The sequence below is a fragment of the Artemia sp. Qi Xiang Cuo genome, chromosome 11, assembly GCF_049724085.1.
Source record: "Artemia sp. Qi Xiang Cuo chromosome 11, ASM4972408v1, whole genome shotgun sequence".
Taxonomy (NCBI): domain Eukaryota; kingdom Metazoa; phylum Arthropoda; class Branchiopoda; order Anostraca; family Artemiidae; genus Artemia; species Artemia sp. Qi Xiang Cuo.
In genome coordinates this window covers 38,571,479-38,594,047 of record NC_142804.1, presented here as the reverse complement: position 1 = coordinate 38,594,047, position 22,569 = coordinate 38,571,479, and the positions used below count along the sequence as shown (strand labels likewise).

The 22,569-nt window shown below is 36.4% G+C and overlaps 1 protein-coding gene and 1 pseudogene across 1 annotated transcript in view; both read left to right on the top strand.

Moving 5' to 3' along the window:
• Window positions 1-22,569, top strand: part of LOC148946956 (pyroglutamyl-peptidase 1) — a 126,035-nt gene that overhangs the window by 25,987 nt on the left and 77,479 nt on the right. The gene's annotated exons all lie outside the window — the stretch shown is intronic.
• Window positions 3,873-5,757, top strand: LOC148946957 (protein disulfide-isomerase pseudogene; annotated as a pseudogene).

Genomic DNA, 22,569 nt, shown 5'->3' with positions numbered 1-22,569 from the left:
CCCTGCATAGTAAAATTTCTGTCCCTTGGCTTGAACAGCAATTACATAAAGGATCGATACTGTAAATTAGAATCTTGTAAGCATCATCGTTATCATGGTGTTATTTATAGTTACATTAAGGAGAGAACTGTAGCCCATAGTAACTGAATCTGGCTTGCAGCGGTCGCTAGCATCCGGGTTGCAGCGGTAGTTTACATAAAAGATCGGTATAGCTTATATGAAAATGGGTGTTTTGTTAATTTCGCCGGTATGGTAATTGTATAGATAGCCGGAACAAAGCAATATACAAATACGCCAACAGCTTTAGGTACAAATCAGCCAACATCTGTAGGTACAACTATGCCAACAGCTGCTGGTATAAGTAATAAAGCAGCTGCTTGTACAAGTTAGTCAGCAGCTGCTGCTAAGAAAAACCAACAGCTGCAGGTACAGCTAAGCCAACAGCTGCAATACAACCTAGCCAACAGCTAAAATACAACGAAGCCAACAACTGCAGGTAAAACTAAGCCAACAACTGCAGGTATAACTCAAACAACAGCTGCAGGTAAAAATAAGCGAATGTCTGATGGTACAACTATACCAACAGCTGCTTGTATAACTAATACAACAGCTGCATGTACAGCTTAGTCAGTAGCCGCAGCTAATCTAATTAAAAGACAATCATTCGACGAACATACCATTGCATATATTGGACTTAGTTAGCTGCTCGATTCCTTGAAAAAAAAATCTTATTTGTCAACTGAAACTAGAATAATTCCTGAAAATTTTATACAAAATACTTTTATTTAACTGCTAAGTGCAAAAATATTTATGGTGTCTGATCAATAATTTCCATTTTTTGATTCAAACCAGAAAAAAACCTGCAAATTTACAAATTAGTTTGGTTTTCCTTTTGCTTCAATTGACTCGCTACGCCATTTTTTACGCCATCAATTTTTATCATCTTAGTTCAAACGTTTTTGGCTTAACCCGTAAAGTACGTGTCTCTATATTGTTGTCCTATATTTCCAATGAGAAAAATTCAATTTTTTTTTATTTTAGTTTTTAGTTCCAAAATCACTAAAGTTATTATGTAAACTGCAAAAATATTTATTATGTCTAACTAATAAAACTAATTTTTTAATTCAAACTAGAACAATACCTGACAATTTTTGAATTAGTTTTGTTTTTTTCTCTTGGAACCAAAATTTTCTTTTTTGGCTTTATTGCTAAAGTTATTATGTAAACTGCAAAAATATTTATGATGTGTAACCAATAATACTAATTTCTTAATTTAAACTACAAAAATACATGAAAATTTTAAAATTAGTTTTGCTTTTTGGTTCCTGGAACCAAAATTTTTTTCATCTCAGTTCAAAGTTATTATTGTATCCTGGAACCAAACTTTTTTGGTTTGTAACCCGTAAAGTACGTATCTCCATATTGTTGTCTTATAATTCCAAAGAAAAAATTCAAATTCTTTTATTTTAGTTTTCAGTTCAGAATCGCTAAAGTTATTATGTAAACTGCAAAAATATTTATGGTGTCTAACCAATAATTCAAATTTTTTAATTCAAACAAAAGAAATACCTGAAAATTTTAAAGTTAGTTTTGTTTTATGTTAGGCGAAGATCCTAACCTCGTCTTCAGGACGGTGATAAGTCCCTTCAAATTCAGGAAACATAAATTCTTCTAGATTGCAAAGTGGAATCCTACTCAACCATATTATATTATACTCAACCATATTATAGTTCACTATCCAATGATAACAGTCAATCCAAACAAAAGGGCACAGTAGTACCGTCACTTGCCCAGAAGCTTGAAACCCTAGCTAAAGAAAATGGAAAACCAATGATGGGATCTGCCATTCCGCGAAAGATCGAATGCGTTATGAAAACAAATGAAAAATAGAGGTTCCAAAATTATAATAAAGAACGACCTCTTGCCTATAGTAAATTTTATACGCCACTTAATTATAGTATAGGTTAGTAATTCCACAGATGGCTTGGCACTGGAAACTCGTAGAGAGTTGTTTAATGGCTCATTTTAAAGCAAATTAATGGGGTTAAAAACTTTTTATAGTTATAAAACAAATTATTTTTAAATAGAATCATTTTTCTTAAGAAATTACATTGAAAGAAGATCATTACAATAACAAACCATTGCATGCATTGGACTTAGTTAGCTACTTGATTGTTTGAGGTTCGGCTCTTACTATTTCAAAGAAGAAAAAGCCGTAGGCTTTTTCCTGTTTGTAATTCGGGTTTTACATAAAGGATCGATAATTACAATAAAGAACGAACTCTTGCCTATACTAACTTGCATAGCCAACTATATTATAGGCTTGTACAGTTTTATTTAAAGTTAATATGTTAAAAATTCCCTCCAACAGGGAGTTGAACCCCAATTACATGCGTAACAAGCAGATATGCTTCCCGTTGTACCATCGAAGACTTATGAAAAATAATTTACATATAAGACATGATAAAAAATTTGTTAATACACTAAAAAGTTATATAATTAATCTGTCTGGTCAATTATAAATGGTTTACATTAAAAGACTTACTTGACTTACTTGACTTAAGGCTCCTGCCGAGGGTTCGGCGTAGAGAACGATGAGACTAGGCGCCTCCAGGTTGACCTATCGCTTGCCAGGATCGCAGCTTCTTCCACCGGGATGTGGGCTTGGGTGAGGAATTCATTGGCTTTGTCTTTCCACCTAGTGTGCGGGCGTCCTCTGGGTTTATAGTAAAGAACGAACTCTAGTCCATAGTAAATGAAAAATAAATCGTGATTGCTACGGTAGTGGCAACCTAGTAAAAGACGAGTAGGTAAATGAGGACTATTTAAATTTCGTCGGATAGACCTGAAATCCAGTAAAGAACAAACCACGGCGCATAGTAATTTATATAGAAAATCAACCTGGATAGCGAGAATCAAAACAGGTCAAAATTGAAAATGATAGCGATGATAATTGGGTTTGTGATTTTGACATAGATAAGGTCATCAATGCCTACCATAACCTTGTAAAAAAGTTTCAATGATATGTATTTCATAATAACGAAAGATAAGCCGAGGTGTTACGAAGCAAACAAATTGAAAATGATAGCGATGATGAAAGGTCCAGTAAAAAAAAAAGATGATTCGACAAAGGCACCACTTCTAATTTAAGGTCGATTTGGACGTCTTCGCCTTGTATTCTTAGAACCAATTAATATAATCAATAACGAATCTCCTTCCTCTATGTAAGAATCAACAGGTTATTTGCCTCCTTCTAACTGTTCTAGTCGGCCTTGCCAGCCACTATGGCGCCACCCATGACTACCAATAATCAACTAACTTCACTACAGCTACTGGCAACATAAACCACTTTATAACAGCTGGCTACAATAGAGGTCATGTTACAACAAATGGTCCTAAAAGACCGGGAGAGGGCTAATTCGAGCGGAAATTAAAATTTTTTGTGCCCTTTCTAAGTGACTAAAAAGAATAGAGGGCAACTAGCCCCTTCCACGAACCTTTTTCCCTAAAGTAATCGGATCAAAATTTTGAGACAGCCATTTTGTTTACATTGTTGAAAGGTCCAATAACTATGCTCTTGGGGATGACAAGGCCCACTACAACCCCCATGAAAAGAGCCGTAAGAGTGACGTAAAAATTGAAAAAATCCATTTTTAGTTTATTTTAGTTTTCAGTTCAGAATCGCTAAAGTTATAAGCTGCAATAATATTTATGGTATTTGAGCAATAATTTTAATCTTTTAATTTAAACTAGAAAAATACCTGAAAATTTTCAAATTATAATCCATCTGTCTAGTCTGTTTTGGTTGTTTGCTTTTGAGAGTAGGCTATCAAGTTGTTCACAACACAAGGATCTTACATAGGACTGGAAATATGAAATTAATACTTATTGTTAGTTTTCTTACCCTTCATCTAGCTCTGTCAGATGAAGAAATAAAAAAAGACGAAGGAGTATTAGTTCTCACTAAGAAAAATTTTGCCAATGCCTTGAGTGATAATGAGCACATCCTTGTTGAGTTCTATGCCCCGTGGTGTGGTCACTGCAAATCCCTTGCACCAGAATATGCTAAAGCTGCACAGAAACTGGCATCTGATGGCTCACAAATCAAACTGGGTAAAGTAGATGCCACTGAAGAACAAGAACTTGCTGAAGAACATGGTATTCGAGGATATCCAACATTGAAGTTCTATAGAAATGGAAAACCTTCAGAATATACAGGTGGTAAAACATCTGAGAAAATTGTTAATTGGCTCTTAAAGAAGAGTGGACCACCTGCTGTTGACCTGAAAAATGGAGACCAATCGAAAGCATTCATTGAAAATAATGAAGTAGTTGTCATTGGTTTCTTCAAGGATCAATCCTCAGAAAAGGCCAAAATATTCCTCTCTGTAGCGGCTGGTTTGGATGATGTCAAGTTTGGTATTACGTCAGATGAAGAAGTATACGCAGATCATGACGTTAGTGATAATGCTATTGTCATCTTCAAAAAGTTTGACGATAGACGAAGCAATTTTGATGGAGAGTGGACAAAAGATATTGTTAAAACCTTTGTTCAAGATGAATCTCTGCCACTTGTAGTCGAATTCAATCATGACACATCATCGAAAATCTTTAGTGGTGAAATTAAATCCCATCTTCTCATTTTTGTCTCAAAGATATCCGAACAATATCAGAAAGTGTATGAAGCAGCAAAGTACCTTGCCAGGGACTTCAAGGGACAGCTACTATTTGTGACCGCTGATACTGAGGAAGAAGACTATCAGCACCTCATTGAATTTTTTGGCATAAAGAAAACTGAATTACCTACAATGCGACTCATTAACATTGAAGAGAATATGACCAAATATAAGCCTGAAAACCCCGAGCTTACCGTGGAAAACATGAAGTCTTTCGTCCAAGCTTTCCTCGATAATAAGCTAAAGCCTCACTTCTTGTCTGAAGAAATTCCTGAAGATTGGGATAGCAAACCTGTGAAGGTTCTAGTGGCCAAGAATTTTCGTGAAGTTGTCCTTGATGACACCAAAGATGTCCTTGTGGAATTTTACGCTCCGTGGTGCGAACATTGCAAACAACTGACCCCTATTTATGAAAAGCTTTCCGAGACATACAAGGACAACCAAAGTATTGTTATAGCCAAAATGGATGCCACTGTAAATGAATTAGAAGAGACCAAAATTGAATCCTTCCCTACTATTAAACTGTACAAAAAAGGAGACAACAAGGTTGTGGAATACAATGGTGAATGGACCTTAGAAGGGATTTCCAAATTTTTTGAAACTGGTGGAGTATATGAACAGGCTGCTCCTGATGAGGAGGAAGAAGAAGAAGCTCATGCTCCTGATGAAGAGGAAGAAGAAGAAGAAGCTCACTCTCCTGATGAGGAGGAAGAAGAAGAAGCTCATGCTCCTGATGAGGAGGAAGAAGAAGAAGAAGAAGCTCATGCTCCTGATGAGGAGGAAGAAGAAGATGCTCATGCCAAAGACGAATTGTAAGTGGGTGGATGAACTGTCAACCCACTCGTTCTTTTTGTATTAATTCTAAATTTCTGTAACTTTCTCTTTTTTTACAATTCATTTTTTATGCTGGAAGAAAGAAAAAACAACTGGCTCTAGAGAAGGGGTTGTATTTTGTTAGTTAAAGATTTGTTAACTTTGATAAAATTTTGTACGGGTCGCCTTTGGTATACATTGCCGGATTGATTCTTTAATAAACGGCATTCTAATTAAAAAAAAAAAAAAAAAAAAAAAAAAAAAAAAACGCCGATGACCATGATATTCTCTACATACGGCATCTTTTTTTCTTTCCGTTTTTTCTCCTCAGCTAGCTGGGCACTAAAAAATTATAGAGAGCTGTATAATTGCTCATTTTAAAGAAAATTGCTACATCTAGTCACTTTTGTAATTAAAAATGAAATAATTTTTACCGTAGTTTTTTTTAAAGATCACTTGTCGTTTTGGAGTGTTTTGCCTCCTTTTCGAAAATCAGACAATTTTTCAGGCATGTAACTTTTTTTTTTAAATTTAGTGAATTTTTCTTATTCAGAATCAAACAGTTCGTGGTAACGAACTTTAAGTAAGGAGCGACCCGGCTCAATGGTAACCGAAACTCTAGAAAACGGGTTTTGATACCAATAGATATATCAAAAGAATCAGATTTCAATGCTGATTTCAAATATATAGCTTTCATCAAGTTTAGTACTATTAATCAAAAGTTAAACGCCTGAGAAAATTTGGCTGATTTTAGAAAAAAGGGAGAAACACCCCATAAAAGTTATAAAACCTTAATAAAAATCAAACCATCTTATTCAGCGTATCAGAGAACCCTACTGTAGAGGTTTCAAGCTCCTATCTACAAAAATGTGGAATTTTACATTTTTTGCCAGAAGAAAGATCACGGATGCGTGTTTATTTGTTTTTTTGTTTTTTTTTTTTTTTCCCAGGGGTTATAGTATCGACCCAGTGGGCCAAGAATATTGTTGGATGGCTCATTTGAACTGAAAAAAAAATTTATAGTGACCATTTTAAGTGACCAAAAAAAATGGAGGGCAACTAGGCCACCTCCCACGCTTATTTTTTTCACAAAGTCACCCGATCAAAATTTTGAGACAGCCATTTTGTTCAGTATGGTCAAAAATATGATAAATATGTGGTTTAGGATAACTTAATCCCCCGAAGTTCCCTGAGGGAGGGCTAAAAGTTATGAACTTTACCAAATGTTAACATATAGTATTGGTTATGGGGAAGTATACCGAAGTTTTCAGGTGGTTTTTTTTGGGGTTGTGGGTGGGAGGGGTGGGTCGGTGGTTATGTTGGAGGATCTGTTCATGAAGGAAGTGTTCATGGGGGAAGGGAAATTGCCATGAAGGGGGCGCCGAACTTGCCAGCATTATTTATTGGTTATTGGGAAGTATACAACCATTTTCAGGAAGTATTTTTTCTTGAGGGAGGGGGGGGGGCTAGAGGCGGGGGTCAATCTGGGGAATATTTCCGTGGAGGATGTTTCTTTGGGGTCAGGGACATTTCTATGAAGGGGGCGCCGGATTTCCGAGCATTATTTAAAAAACGATCAGAAATTAAATAAAAAAAAACAAGTTTTTTCAACTGAAATGTAAGAAGGAATATTAGAACTTAAAACGAACAGAAATTATAACGTATGTGAGGGGGTTCTCCCCCAAGTCAATACCTCGCTCTTTACGCTACAGTTTTTTTTTAGGGCTTTCAATAGAGCTATCTATTCTAATTAAACGGCCTTTGTTATTCTGGGGTTTTTTAATCAAATTTTTTTTTAAATTTTAACGTAAAGAGCGTTGTTTTGACTCAGGGGAGAACCCCCTCATATACGTAATAAAAAAAACAATAAAAAAACAAGCGATACGGCTCAATAATAATCGAAACTTTTAAAAACGGAATTTTGATGTCAATAAATGTATCAAAAGAATGTGTTTATAATGCTGATCCTAGATATATAAATTTTATTAAGTTTAGTATTACTCATCAAAGGCTACGAGCCTGAAAAAATTTACCCGATTTTTTAAAGAGGGGGGAAACATCCCCTAAAAGTGAAAGAATTTTAATGAAAATCACACCGTCAGATTCAGCGTATCAGAAAACCCTATTACATAGGTTTCAAGCTCATATCTGCAGAAAATCTGCAACTCTGTATTTTTTGCCAGAAGAAAAATATACGAATATAGAAGTTAGTTACGCAAGTTAATTTGTAAAGACATTCATTTAGCAAAAGAGAAGTAAAATTTTTATGCAAATAAAAGCTGCATTAACTAAAAACGATCAGACATTAAATAAAAAAAACAAGTTTTTTAAACTGAAAGTAAGGAGCGACATTAAAACTTAAAACGAACAGAAATTATTCCGTATATGAAAGGGGCTGTCCCCTCCTCAACGCCTCGCTCTTTACGCTAAAGTTTGACTCTGTCTCACAACTTTATTTTTTAAAACAATAAAAAACTTTAGCGTAAAGAGCGAGGCGTTGAGGAGGGGACAGCCCCTTTCATATACGGAATAATTTCTGTTCGTTTTAAGTTTTAATGTCGCTCCTTACTTTCAGTTTAAAAAACTTGTTTTTTTTATTTAATCTACATGAAGAGCCGATTGTTGTACGAAGAGATTTGTACTGGGAAAGGGAGCCAAACGAAGAAACAAAACAAAAATATGACTTATGTAGTTAGTATAAGAAATTGTAGGAACAATCATGATATTTCAAGGACTGTGTGGAATGGGCCCAAAGACTTTTTTCTGTTCGTGTGGGCATTTGTGTTTGTCAAGCTTGTAGTTTTGTTCTTTTATTGAATGTTACTGATTTCAGAAAAAAGAATATTTATCATGATTTGTTTTGGCTCTCATGGATTAACCTTTGAACTGATACCTATAAGAGAAGCCATCTCCTCCTCTCAGACTTTGGAAATTGGCGCCTATTTTTTATTGCATCTCCTGAGTACAAGGGTACCAATTAGAAGGGGATTATCCTCCCTAGATTTTGAGAAATACACTTTTTTAATCAAAGCTCCTTCTCTACAGTTTCGTGAAATGATTCTTCTGTCTGCATACAAGTACATCATTATCCATTGATTATTAACTGTTTATAGCATATCTCTACACTGGAGAGGGATGATGAATTCTTAGTTGCTTCCGGGATTTTGTAGGAAGAATTGTGAACTTCCAAGTTTTATCATTCATATTATTTAAGCAAAGTTTAATATGTAAATATATTTCCATGTATCTGCTAAGTTTATCTGGTTATGTTTCACCGTGGGTAATATAGGCCAGACTCAACTGTTTTTTTTAGAGTCATGTGTGAACATATCCGAAAACGGAGGGGAGGGGGTTAATGCATTCTGGTAACCGATTATTTGCCTAAAAATCCAGGAATTTGGAATTTTTAGTGTTTGTTCAAAATAATATCCTGGGAGGGGCCCTAGTACTGTCGTTAAGGGGGCTCCCCTTTCCCCTTTGCTTGTTTGTTTAAAGCGATTTATATTTTGCTTTTCATGAAAAACCAAAATATATTCAAAAATCACAATTGTCAGGTGCAACTTTTTTATATAAAAAAATGTTGACTTTCAAAAGCAGGAAAATAAAACACTACTTTTAGCACTTTTTCTGTTTGCCTGGAAAGTGAATAATGCACTAACTGTTTTGTATGTCTTTTCCTTTCTTTTGTTACCCCACTTTTTTATAATTTTAGTGGGTCAAAAATAAATTATTTTATTATTAAAAGGGTCTAATCGGTATTTCTTTGTAAACGTCAATATAAAGGAGACGATACATAATCAATATTATGCTACTGAACCCATAAATATTTCTCAGATTGAAAGGAAATTGAGAGATAAGATTTCTTTTGAAGATATTACTAGCTATAAAAAAAAAAAAAACTGAGTTTATATTTTATCTGGTTCCCACAATTTCTCAGCCACGCAACACAAACAGAAAATAAACTGGTACTTTGAACGTGAACTATTGAACTATTTTTTGCCCAATTAGGATTGTACTTTATTTTCTAAGTGGGCTATTTTCTTTCAAGTTTGTGTGATTGATTGTCACTCTTACTCTTATTGTAGGAAGCTTACTAATAATCAGAAGAAGCAACAGTGGTCTAAGTGTTAGCGAGGAGGCAGATTTTACGGCACGAGATATTAACTATAAAATGTATTAACTATAAAATGGTGAAATCACGGTGCTTTAAGGAAGAGGGGTCCTCCTTTCCTTCGATAACGCCTAATCAGCTTACCAACATAAATTGATTCCTCCTTGTACATTTGAATGTAAGCGTTTGCTAAAGTGCGGTGCTCCTCTGTCGTCGGCCTCGGGTAAAACCGCAACAAATAAAGAACAATTAGTTGTATGTTAATTTGCCTAGCCAAAACCCAAGAGATCTTGAAATGTATGGCTGTTCATGCCTATGACTGTTCATGCCTATGGCTGCTATAGATTTGACTCTCCGATACATATGCACCAGATCTCCTAATCCCATCGTATAACGAATGTACGGATACTGAATTTCCTATTTTTTCCTATAAGAAGTCCTAATTCATCTTCTTCAGACTCTAGTAAACCATATCTAGTATATCATGTCTTATAATATCATTTTAAGACATGAAAAAAACAAAAAAATTGAACAAATTTATATTCAAAAAAAGAAAACCAAGTAAAAAAAAAAGAACAAATGTGACTACAAACATTATTTTTCTAATAGGAAAAAATCAAGACTAACATATTTATATCACAATTGAATTTTTTGTTTTAAGTATATTTTATGTCATTTTAAGACATGAAAAAAAAGTCAAAAAAATTTCTAAGTTAAAAAAAAAACTTAAAAAAATATGTATAAAAAGGGGTGAGGGGCTTGCATGCTGACGAAGCATGCAATGCATGCTTCGTCAGCAGCGGAATCTAAAAAGGCTGCAGATTCTCAAAAGGGAGTCTTAGTTCCAAGAAAAAACTGATCCGTTCAAGTCGCGGAAGTCTCGTAATATGGTTCTCAGAAATATGTGTACGAGGTGATTAGTTCCAAGGCTGGGAGTCAATCAAACAGTTTGGGGTAACTCCTTGTAAGTAAGGAGTGACTCGGCCCAATAGTAACCGAAACTCTGGAAATAGGGATTTTGATAACAATATACGCATCAAAAGAATTGACTTTTTATGCTGATTCCAAATATGTAAAATTCATTAAGTTTAATGTACCCATAAGAAGCTACGAGTCTGAGAAAATTCGAGTGATTCTCCTGAAAGGGGAGAAAAAACCCCCCAAAAGTCAAGGAATCATAATGAAAAGCGCACCATCATATTTAGCATATCATGGAACCCTACTTTAAAGGTTTCAACCTCCCATCTGCAAAAACGTGGAATTTTGGATTTTTGTCAGAAGAAAGATAACGGATACATGTTTATTTGTTTTTTGTTCAGATACGCGTTGTTTTTTTTCGCCAGGGTGATCGTATCAAACCAATGGCCCAAGAATATCGGGAGAGGGCAAGTTCGAACGAAAAATTGAAAGTTCTAGTGTCCCTCAGTGACTGAAAATACTGGAGGGCCACTAACCCCCTTCCCATGCCAGTAGAAAGGGGGGTACCAGCCCGGTACGTACCACGTGGTTTATGGTTTTCTCACTGAGAATAAAAAAACAGGAATTTTCTCACTTGGAAAAACAGGAATTTTCTCACATTTATGTCTGTTTTCATGGATGGTTATGTGTGTTGGTCAATTTATTTGATGTTTTTCATAGTTGTCAACATCAAATTATGGATGTTTTATGGTTTTTGTCAGTGAGAATTTGAAAAACAGGAATTTTGTCACATTTATGTCTGTTTTCATGGATGGCTATGTGTATTGTTTGATTTATTTGATGTTTTTCATGTCTGTTTTATGGATGATTTATGTCTGTTCGTTGTCAGTGAGAATGGACATGCTCGACGCGAATGCTATGAGATTGTTTGGCTAACCTAACCTGAGAACTTGATTTACATACGAGGATCGCTAATCGCTCGTAATCGCTAGGGGAAATTATTGGTTCACGAAGGGAGAATTAAGAAACAAACATGGCTTCAATGTTGTCTGGCTAGACTAACCTGAAAAATTGATTTACATACTCGGCGGGGAACTTCTTGATTCACGAAGGGGGAATTAAGAAACATTATGGTTTCTTTGATCTTTAGGCGAACCTGACCTGAGAACTTGATTTACATAATCGATGGGGGAATTATTGGTTCACGAAGAGGGAATTAAGAAACAAACATGGTTTCTTTGTTGTCTGGCTAGCCTAACCTGAGAACTTGATTTACATAATCGGCGGGGAAATTATTGATTCACGAAGGGGGAATTAAGAAACATTATGGTTTCTTTGATCTTTAGGCGAACCTGACCTGAGAACTTGATTTAAATAATCGCTCGGGGAATTATTGATTTATGACACTGTGGGATGATTTACATAATCGCTAGGGGCAATGTATTGATCTAGGACTCGAGGGGGAAGTGAATTTCCGAGAACTTGATTGCGTAATCGATTGGGAATTTTATTGATCCGATAACGGGAAACAGTTAGATCACGTGTTTCCTTCTCAGCCAATCAGCGAGTCGGTTACATTCCCCTTCTCAGCCAATCAGAGGGCTGGTTACATATTAGCAGCGGAGGGAATATAAGGAAAGTATTTTTTGCTAGAGTTTTATTAGTCTGTGAATAGAATTCAAAGGAGTGAGAAGAAGAAGAAGAACAGTTTGACTTTACTCATTTGGATATATATTTATGTGCTGATGACGATGAGTGGAATGTTTACCCTATTAGAAGTTGATAGTGGAGTTGATGATAATAATACAAGAGCACCAAGCATTGCAGTGGAACTTACGAAAGGTTCAAGGCTTTGTCTCGAATGGGATGCAGTATATGCAAGATATGAGATATCCTTGAGCAAATTTAAAATGGAGGTTCAATTATGTTTTGCAACAAAAGTTGATTTAGCACATGTGAATAGACTTCTATGTGCTTTAAGTGCATTGCTGAAACATATTGAAGACAATAAATAGTATTGTTAATTGTACATGCTCTGTATTATTGATGTTATTGTTGTAATTATTCAATAATATTGTTTCGAAATCGAAAATGTTTTCTTTCTTTTCTGGTTATGGCTAACGAATCAGAGTCAGTCTAGAGTCAGAAGTCAGAGTGAAAGGATTGAAAAATGAATATATTTGAGAAAGAGAGAATTAGATCAAATCTAGTGTTTATGAAAAAACATTTGATTTTTGATGATGATTTTTCGAGTTATCTCTTAAACGCAGGATATTCTCTTGTCAGGGAACTCTTGACAATATAATGAGGAGTGATTCCCTCCCATTGGACTATTGTATGAAACTTTTAAAATGTGATTCAAATGCTTATAGTCAATTTATTGATATATTAATTGGAACAAAGCAGAATCATATTGTGGATATACTTTTGAAAATATTGCCAATGGATTCAATGTAGATGGCTCCCCCCATCATTCGACAGAGGTAACGTTACAGAGCTACTCCTCTCTCCCATTTCCTACACTTTGAATTTATGGTGCGAGGATGATCAGTTTCGCTTTAGCTGTGATTGAGTTGACATCGGAAACCGAAAAATGTTCTATATATGTCCACTGTGCATGTACACTCTTGGCAGTTGGACTCAATGTGAGAATTGTACAGTTATAGAAGACTACAGTGAAAAGTGTAGATTATGTAATCCTTGTAAATTACATAGAGGCTATGCAGTACAAATTAAAGGATGTACTTCATGTCTTGAGGAGTTGTGTGATTCGCACCCTAGAGGACACCTGTGCTCCAATTGTCACTATGATAAATGTGATCAGTGGGAGAATACTTACCCCGCTATGATTGGAAAGAATCCCAAACGTGATTTAGTTTATTTCTACGAGATTGGTATCGTCGTGGATTTAAATTATTCTGGGAAGAGGAATCGGGTCCACGATTCAACTTTTGGGGTAACAAGGCAATTTGGTTTCTATGTCATCGTTTTGATGACACCACCTACTATGACCATAAACCAATTGATTTTTATTTGGATGTGACGGAATGTGATTCACCATTTGAAAACATTGTATGTAATATTGCCTCAAATAGACAGATTGAAACTCGCGAATTTCATAATATGAATGCAAATAGTATCATTGACTATACAAAGAGATATGACAAGAGTGAAGTTAAATTGTACTGTATAAATTTTGACACTTACTTTTAATTAAATAAAGATAAATATAGATTTAATACAAATGATTTATCATCATTAGTGTTTCTCGACAGGTTCATATACATATAATATTAATAATTCTAAAATGAATATTTATAGAAATTTTTTTATATATATATATATACGCTTTTTATTAATAAACAAATTCACAAACATTTTTTAAGCACTTTACTCTTAGGGCACTGAAATCAATACTATATAGGTCTGAGAGGATATTTTCCACTATAAAGTCATTCAGACGTGGATTGTCACCATAAATGTGCAGAAACTGCTTGTAAGTATAGTCGCGACATCGGAACACAAAATATAGTAGTGCATGGAAGCCACAGCTTTTAGTCGTTAGATCCTGCACCCTCTTCCGATTTTGAATAACAGTTTTCCCACTGCTCTCAATATAGTTACTGATGTGGGGTGTGTAGAATGTATAGGGTATACCAACAGGATAAACAAATTCAATCGTCTTCATTCTTTGATAGATGCACAGCCAATTACCCGTCAGCACAGTCGATGGACTGCTATTAACAATAATCAAGGTATTGTTCACACTTTTAATTTTTCCAAGATAGTCCTAGGGCAGACAATAGGATTTGTACTGGGACATGTAGGGATCCATATTAAATACATTGATTATTTGACTGGTGTTCATTGCGCTAAGTCTAGTAGAACACTGCCGTCGGGTGTGATTTCCCAATAGGTTTAACATTGATTTAGTGAGATTAATGTAGTACTCTTAGCAAATGGGTCGGCAAATGTACACTCTAAAGGCACACTCTCCTTACGTACTATACTCATTTACTGTATGCCAGAACAATCCAGAACAATGATACCATGTGTTTTAGGAAACATATCTTTGGTTATACCATTTTCAAATAGTTTAGAGTCTTGGTCTAGGGTTTGCATGGTCAACTCGTACACTGTTCTATAGGATTTATCAAAAGATAGATTGTAGAGTGGGATACCGTTTACTTTGCACACAAGAGATGAAAGTCCAAACATCTCGAATTTATGTGGGCATTCAGTCCACGATCCTATTGAACTGGTGCTTTTTACAAAGGCCAAAGCCAATTTCGATGGGATTTCACCATTGATAAAGGATGAATCGGTGAAGGTGCGTGAGCCCATTGCAATATGACGCTGATTGGTGATTGTATGAGGAACAAGTAGTTTAATATTGTTTCCATTGGCTCTCAGTTTTTCCACGGCCAAAGCAACAGAACTCATAACCTGTTGTTTGCGTACATGATGTATTGCCGAGGTGAGGGAGAGGCTTACATCGGGATTGCCAGCAAGTTCTTTTCTCAATATGAAAGTGGAAGGGGCAAGCGTCAATTTTATATCCACTTTAACATTGGGCGGTAGCCATTGGGACATATTAAATATTTCATGATATACTTTTCCAACTAGATGTAAATCACTAGCTGTAGCATTTTTAAGTGCATCTGTAATATCAGTATTAGTAATATATTCATGTCCATTGGAGGTGTCTCTCAATTCCTTGTATGACTTGGGTGTCATCAGCATGAATTGTATATAGCTTGTATAATTTGAGATATTGTTGCTTGTGCTCACCAGCGTACCATTGATTTACAAACTAATTTGACGAAATAAATTATGTAGTATACAATTTTCGTAGGATGTCTCATTGGTCCAAATCGGCTGTGTACTAGCGGATTTTAAAACTTTCATTTGCAAATATATAAATGCTGTCGACATGTCCATAAATTCGTCTTCATTAGACTACATTTGAAAGTGCGTGTTATCAGACAGGGGTCGTTGCGGATAAAATTGTTCATAGTATCCATGCTTGACGCTCACATCAAAATTTTCAGCATTAAATAGATTCAATGAGGCGGTCATTGAGGGTTGGGAATCCTTATGTGGTAGGCAGGAAATCTTAGGAGAAGAAATCTAGTTTCGATCTAACAATTTTATTCTTCCTGGGACTTCTGTTTACAGCACGTGTCGGCTTTTTCTTTCTTTTCTTTGACAAGAGGGATAATGTCTTTCGTTTCCGACCTGAGTGGAGACTGATGAGGGATGCAATGTTTCTTGACCTTTTTAAGCCTCTACTATTTTGTTTTAATCTCTCGCCAAGGGTTCGCAGACTTAACCTAATATTTTCCGAAGCACTTTCTTTTAAATCCTTGCCAGAGCCCCAATCGTATAGTGTAGAGGATACAAAATCTGTCACAGCCGGTACAAGATATTTTCTAGCAAGTGGTAGTGCAGAACGAAACAGCTTAGCGAACCAACTGCCAAGACCGTAACCAGACATTGACGAGTGTCCTTTATAATAGTCCATTCCATTGCCCTGTGGTCTTTGACCAAGAGTATTAACATAGTAGTCAATTTTAGGACAAGTGAATACAACTTTTTTATTACACGTCTTGCTTTTGAACAATGGGTCAAAAATGAGATGTAATCACCGCTAAACCTTTTGAAATTGGTATGGGACCGCCCGATTCAGCTCTTAGTCTTATCTGACAGAGTTCCAAATAGTAAGTGCTTACGGGAATATACTCAATACGCTTTATATTTTAGTGGTGAATATGTTCTTGGTTGGTTTTTTGCTAAAGAACTCGTAGGAGTGGGACATTTGAATTACCAACCTGATACATTTCCACAAATGAAGCGTATAGAAAGATACAGGTGTCTGTGGTGAAGACAGGTGGGTAGTAAGAGAAAATGAAATTAGTGTTTCCGGCACTTTTGCCATTGATTATATTGAGCTTAAAGCCAAGAACATCCTTTAGATTGTCATTGAGAATAACCTATTCGTTGGCAATAGGTGAAATAAGTTAGATCCTGCCCTTCTCCTTTGAATATTTTAAATGAATGGCTCCTTTTTTACGGACAAAAATTCTTTTATAAAGGGAGCTAAATCAATCGTTCGCATAAAAGGTTTCCTCACAGGGTAATACAATATATGAATAATCCATCCATTTTATTTTTTTAATTTGTTCTTGATTACTTGAGGATGGCAGAGGCGGCCAATCATTGAGTCTAATTTCTATATCATATTTACGATCCTTTCTCAGGATGTCGTAGGTATTTTTGAGAATAAAGTTAACAAGATCAACTTCATACTTTCCATCGTCAAATTTTATGGTGGGGGAGCGTTTCGTTTAAAAATCGCTTGTTCTATCCAAGTCATTGTCGAAAGGATCAGAAACATTGGACATGAACGTCATATAGAAATCATTGGGCATTGTCAATGTCTTCAGCACTGACCCAAAAATCAAAATCTGAATTATTACCTAACCAGCAAGCCAACATCTGTTTCTAATCATGATGTGTATGACTATTTAATATATTTTTAATTTTATAAATATAGCTAGTGCCTTTAAATTTTTGTTAGTAATATTCATAAGAACCGTCAAAAATTTCATAATCTTGGGTGTCTCGCAGTCGGTATTTCTTAATCTTAGCGTCCTGGGTTTACGATACTTTAAAAAGTTCTGTGCTCCATCAATAGGTCCCCATTTCAAAAATATTGGTAATTCTATTAATTAGAACAGCATCACCAACAATGAATTTATTCTTCACATTTTTTTTTCTCTTTTTCACCATTGAAGTATTACTTTATAAAAATATTAAGTTTATTTTAAGTCGAGTGAACGTCCTGGGGGCTTGAGTTGGACAGTGATCAAGAGGATCTATTGTGGTCGATGGGATCTGCATTATTTTATCTAAATCATAAATAAAAGTCGATGTATTTTTCAGGCTACAATATCTTGAAATTAATAGACAAATCTTTCTTATCAATCGTTCGGCCAATTCAGCCTTTATCAGGATGTGACTATGATAATGTGTTGTATTATATTTCAATAAAACCCTTTGCACATAATGATTAACAAATTCACTGCCACGATCCGATTGAATTTTTTTACATGAATCCTGTTCTAGAATACTTTCATTGCCCCGATAATCTTCAAAACTCTTCTTTTACCGCAGACGGATTACATTTGCATAGCGACAAAAATACTTATTGCCACCAGACTATATGAGTAGAGCGCCTTGCGACGTTGTTGTATAGTGTCTAGAGTTAACAGATCCATTTGCATTATATGCAGAAGGAAAAAGGCTTTAGTTTGTCGATCGTGTTTACTGCTAAGCCTGTGATTCCGATGCAGTGTGTAACTCGATTCATTCTCTAAATACTCTTTTGCTTTTTTCAATGTGGTGCCGGAGACAGCTTTAGACAATGTTTTTGGAGAACTCAAACTTCCTACTTTACCAATATTTTTATAAACACTTTTTAAAACTTCATCCATTTTGAGCGTAAACAGGTAGTGTAATGACTACTCCCCTTTTGCACACTGGTGGGTGAATCAATTCGTCTTCGCTTTTGACTAGCAGCCACAGGTGTTGTAAAATCAGTGGCGCTGCTGATAGTATTTTCAAATACTGAATCTTCTTCTTCTTTTTTAAATGGTGGTGTTGGTGGTGTTGGAGGAGGAGGAGGACTATATTCTCTTAGTTTCTTTAGAATTTGCTTATTGCCAATAAGACTTTTGGGGAAGTTTGATACATACAGAAAGGTGTATAGATTATTGTCAAAGGATAAAACTCCTTTACGATTCGTCACCATATCACAAATTAAATCAACTAGATTATAACCTTTTCCTTGAATTATAATTCGTTTTCCTGTGCTATCGACTTGAACTTGATCGCCAGTTTCCAACATGAGATAAGATAATACTCTTTTACTCTGTTCTCGATAGGTGAATGGCAATAGGTTTCCAATTTTCAATACAATTGAATTCAATTCCATCTCCGTTGATGCTGCTGCTGCAGAATCTTGAGGAGATGTTTCCTGTTTGGAGGGATCAGTGGCGGTGGCGACGGTGGGTCTCTCACGATATGGTTTATGTTTGTCCACACGTCGCAATGCATCTTGAAGTAAAAGCAGTTTTTTGTCATCAGCAATATTCTCATCGCTAATGAATCTGCTTAGATTGTCTTCAGAATGTTTAATGGGTAAGAGGACAAGTTCAAAAGGTGTCAATTTATATGGTTTTGCCATTCTCCTCCTAGAGAAAAATGTTTACAAGTCCTGCATTTATCGGCAGTAAAAGTGTGAAAAATCTACAACCTGCTTGAAGGAGTCGTGTTATTTAAATTTTTTTCCCCTTTTTCTTAAAATCCCCGTCACGGACAGTGGCATGCTGTTTCTTTTTCTGTTGTCTAAAACCATCTGGCAGCTGAACATTTCCCTCGGTTAAATTTAAACAAAGTTCAGATATTAGATTAATGAAATCATTGTCAAACCCATGTTTAAGTATAGCCTTCCTAAGCAATGGTTTTAAAGTGCTTAAAATGGAAAATAAATTCCGTTGTCCATGTAGTTTCTTCAGTGTCATAATGGCGACTAATAGTCTTTTCTACTGTTCACTGGAATATATACTTCAATTTAATTGTCGAAAATGTCGGTGACTACGCGAAGATCCTCGGGCGTGCTCTGATTAAGATCCAGAAAAATGTAACCGTAGGGCTTGCTAGTCGCCTAGAAACTTGATAGAAATTTAGGGGCGCCGGGGTATATCTGCTTATTGAGAGTTATGAGCGAGCTAGAATCACGGACGACTCGATAGATAATATAGACGGTGCAATTCAATGCAAGGGTTGGCATACATTTGCTCTGATGAAACAGATTGTGTAGAACTAGAGTAATGGAAATGTGATCATGGTGGGAGCGAACGGTGAACAGTTGTAGCATTTCCTGTGAGAACTGCTCAATGAATTCAGCCAAATCATCAATAACCAGCCATGAGTTTAATTCAATGCTACTGAAAACCGCTAGTCCTCGTGTAAATTGTCATGGTATTGATATGGCACTCGCTTTTATTATATCATAGGACTCTTGCCAAATACTAAAGCGCTATAAGATTTTTGTCAGTTTTATCAAAAACATTTTATCGCAATTTTGAATTATTTTAGCTAAAATTGTTGTTTTCCCCGACATTGAGGGACCACACAGAAACGATCTGAAGGGTGTTTTAAATTGATACATGCTGCTGCTGCTGTTGAATGCACAGTCGGAATACAACTAACTGTAAATCATACGTGTCCAATGAATAAGTAGTAATTTTCCCCAAAGATCTATATATTCAAGAACAACAAAAAAAAAAACAATATTTCATGAAACAATTTATTTCGACACTATATGAAAACAAATGTTTGCAGTTAACATGAACTGCAAAGATAAAATTAATAACACATGTTCAACATGAACAGTTGACACAATATTTCATAGTGGTCAACATGAAAACTCTATTTGTTCAACATGAACACAAAGGCAATGATTTAGACACTCTATGTACAATAAAAAAAACACTTTTGTCCATCATCAGCACTTATTGTCTTTTTTAAAAACACTTTTTGTCCATCATCAACACTTTTCTGTACCTGACAACATCTTTTAAAGCACTTATTGTCAACTTAAACACTTTACACAAAAAAAAAAAAAAACACTTTTCTATACAACAACAACAACAACGACAGAAAACACTTGAAAACAGACACTCACGGAAACGCTAGCACAGTTGAACACATTACGGTGAATTTAAAGGTGTTGGCCCTCCCCCGGGGCCGCGGGGCCGAAGACCGGCCAGCCGCGGGCGGGACCCCCCCCCCCCCCTGGGCAGCCGCGGGAAGGCCCCCCCTCCCACCCCCCGGGAACCGCGGGGGTGAAAAAAACAGTACACAATAGTTGTCCGGTCACTGCGACTGCTGCTACAGGTCAGTGGTTAGTGGTTGGGTTAGGTTAGTGGTTGGGTTAGTGGTGGTGGTTAGATGAACAGTTGAGTTAAGGTAGTTAGATTGGGTCAGGTTAATTAATTTATGAACAGGTTGGTGGTGGTTAGTTGGTTAGTGGTTAGGTTAGTTGGTTGGCATAGTTCAGATTAGGTTAATTTATCCAGACCAAGTTGATTACGATAGTCTACGCATTCAACTCGATCTGAAATACGGTATTGGCCGTGGGGTAGAACACTCACACCATTCTCGACCATATAGACTTTGTCAGATATACACGACATTGCATTCTTCTTTACTCTTACAGTATAATTTCTATACTGCAGAGAGTGACTTTCAAGCACTAGTGCTCTTGGTACTAGGCTACTGTCTACACAGTATCTGTACACGCTCATGTTGAAATTGCTCTTTACAAAATGTGTAGGCACCCCTTTACACGCCTTCTTTTCGTCCCCACTATGAGTTTCAACGCAATAAACTTTGGGGCCCGGGAACACTCCCCTGGATATTAAATCACTCCCCGTCTCTGATTTTAACATTAATAGTTGGTTGGGGGCTTGACGTTTCACCAACTCGGGGTAGAGTGATGGATTCCAGTTGGTGAAATCCATCCGCGAGCTGATGTGTTCCCCCTTTTCTAAATCACCCAATAAATCCAATTCAGTCCCATTTACCTTTAACAGCAGAGAATCTGTATCCCCATAGTAAACTTGAACCTCACCCTCCCGTGGCCATTGCACCTTGCACACATTGTAAAAGAACGACAACATGAGCTTTTTTGAAATTTCCAGTACTGAACTACCGCCTGCTATATTCTTGTTCAGTACCACATTTCGCTTTCGCCTGTGTAGAAGAACCATGCCAGTCTTTATGCTCGTGAACGATGTAAAATTGGGGTGGGCAATAATTCGTGCACACTAGTGGGTCAATCACGACGTCGCAGCGAGATCTATTACGAACGCTTTCACACATTTTGCCAAACGCTGAATTTAGAATGAGCTTGTTTATTTCCTTCTCCACCTTTGAATTTGCCCTAGAGCGTTATTCAACAAAGATATCAATAAACGTTTTCAAATATGGTCGCTGATTGAATTGCAGGACCGTGTGTATTTTAGTGATTTTGAAACCGTTGCTCACCATCTAGTGCGAAAACACATGGTGAACAGCGATATTCTCCTTAGGGTCCAAATCAGCAATCAGTTTCTGTTTAGAGGGAGTCCAGTACATCCCCATATTCTCACCCAATGAACGATTGTAGGGGCTCAGAGAGCCCCTGCTCACGGGCCGATTGATACAGGGAAAGACAAAATCTTTGACTGAGTCGTGAAGCGCCAGCGGAATGTGACTCAACTTCAAAGAACCATCCTTGTGGCCCATTGTCTTCGACGGTGGTAAAGTCGGGGAACTCGCAAAGATTCTCAAGCCATTGATAGTTCCCACACGGCAAAGAGTAGTGAGACATTGCCGAGGGGTACAATGAGTTCATGTCCAAGAACACTGCATTTGACTTTGCACCGGTGCTGTTTTGTCCGCTCGGATCGGTTGATAAGACACGGTTCCCTTGAAAAACATACCCTCCCCTCATTGAACGCTCTACAAAAAGGTGTTGATCTACATCGGTGATTAGGCCTATATCCTCCCTGCTGATTTTTAAAATCAAATCAATAACTAAATGGAGTGTGGAGAAATAATAGCCTATATCTAACCCGAACTCTGAAAAGATTTGGTCTTTTTTCTTGCAGACTATATCCAACAGAGTTAGAACTTCACTGGCCAAGTACAGTCTACAATCATTCCACCTATTTTTACAATCCCCCTTGGACCACACCTTCTTGGCAAACTCATACTCCTCGGCTTTGCATTCACTGTTGGTCAGTGAATTGTGAAAATATTTAATTGGAGGTAGTTTCACCTGACTTAAGTAAGTGCCAGAGTAGTTATAGTCATATGCGTTCATACCTGTGCAGGTCAACAGGTCAAACATTTTACCGTCTAGACAGTGCTGTTTAAGCAACGGAGAGCTATCAAAGTTGTCACTTTTTTGCAGTCGAATCAATTTAATGAATACCTTGG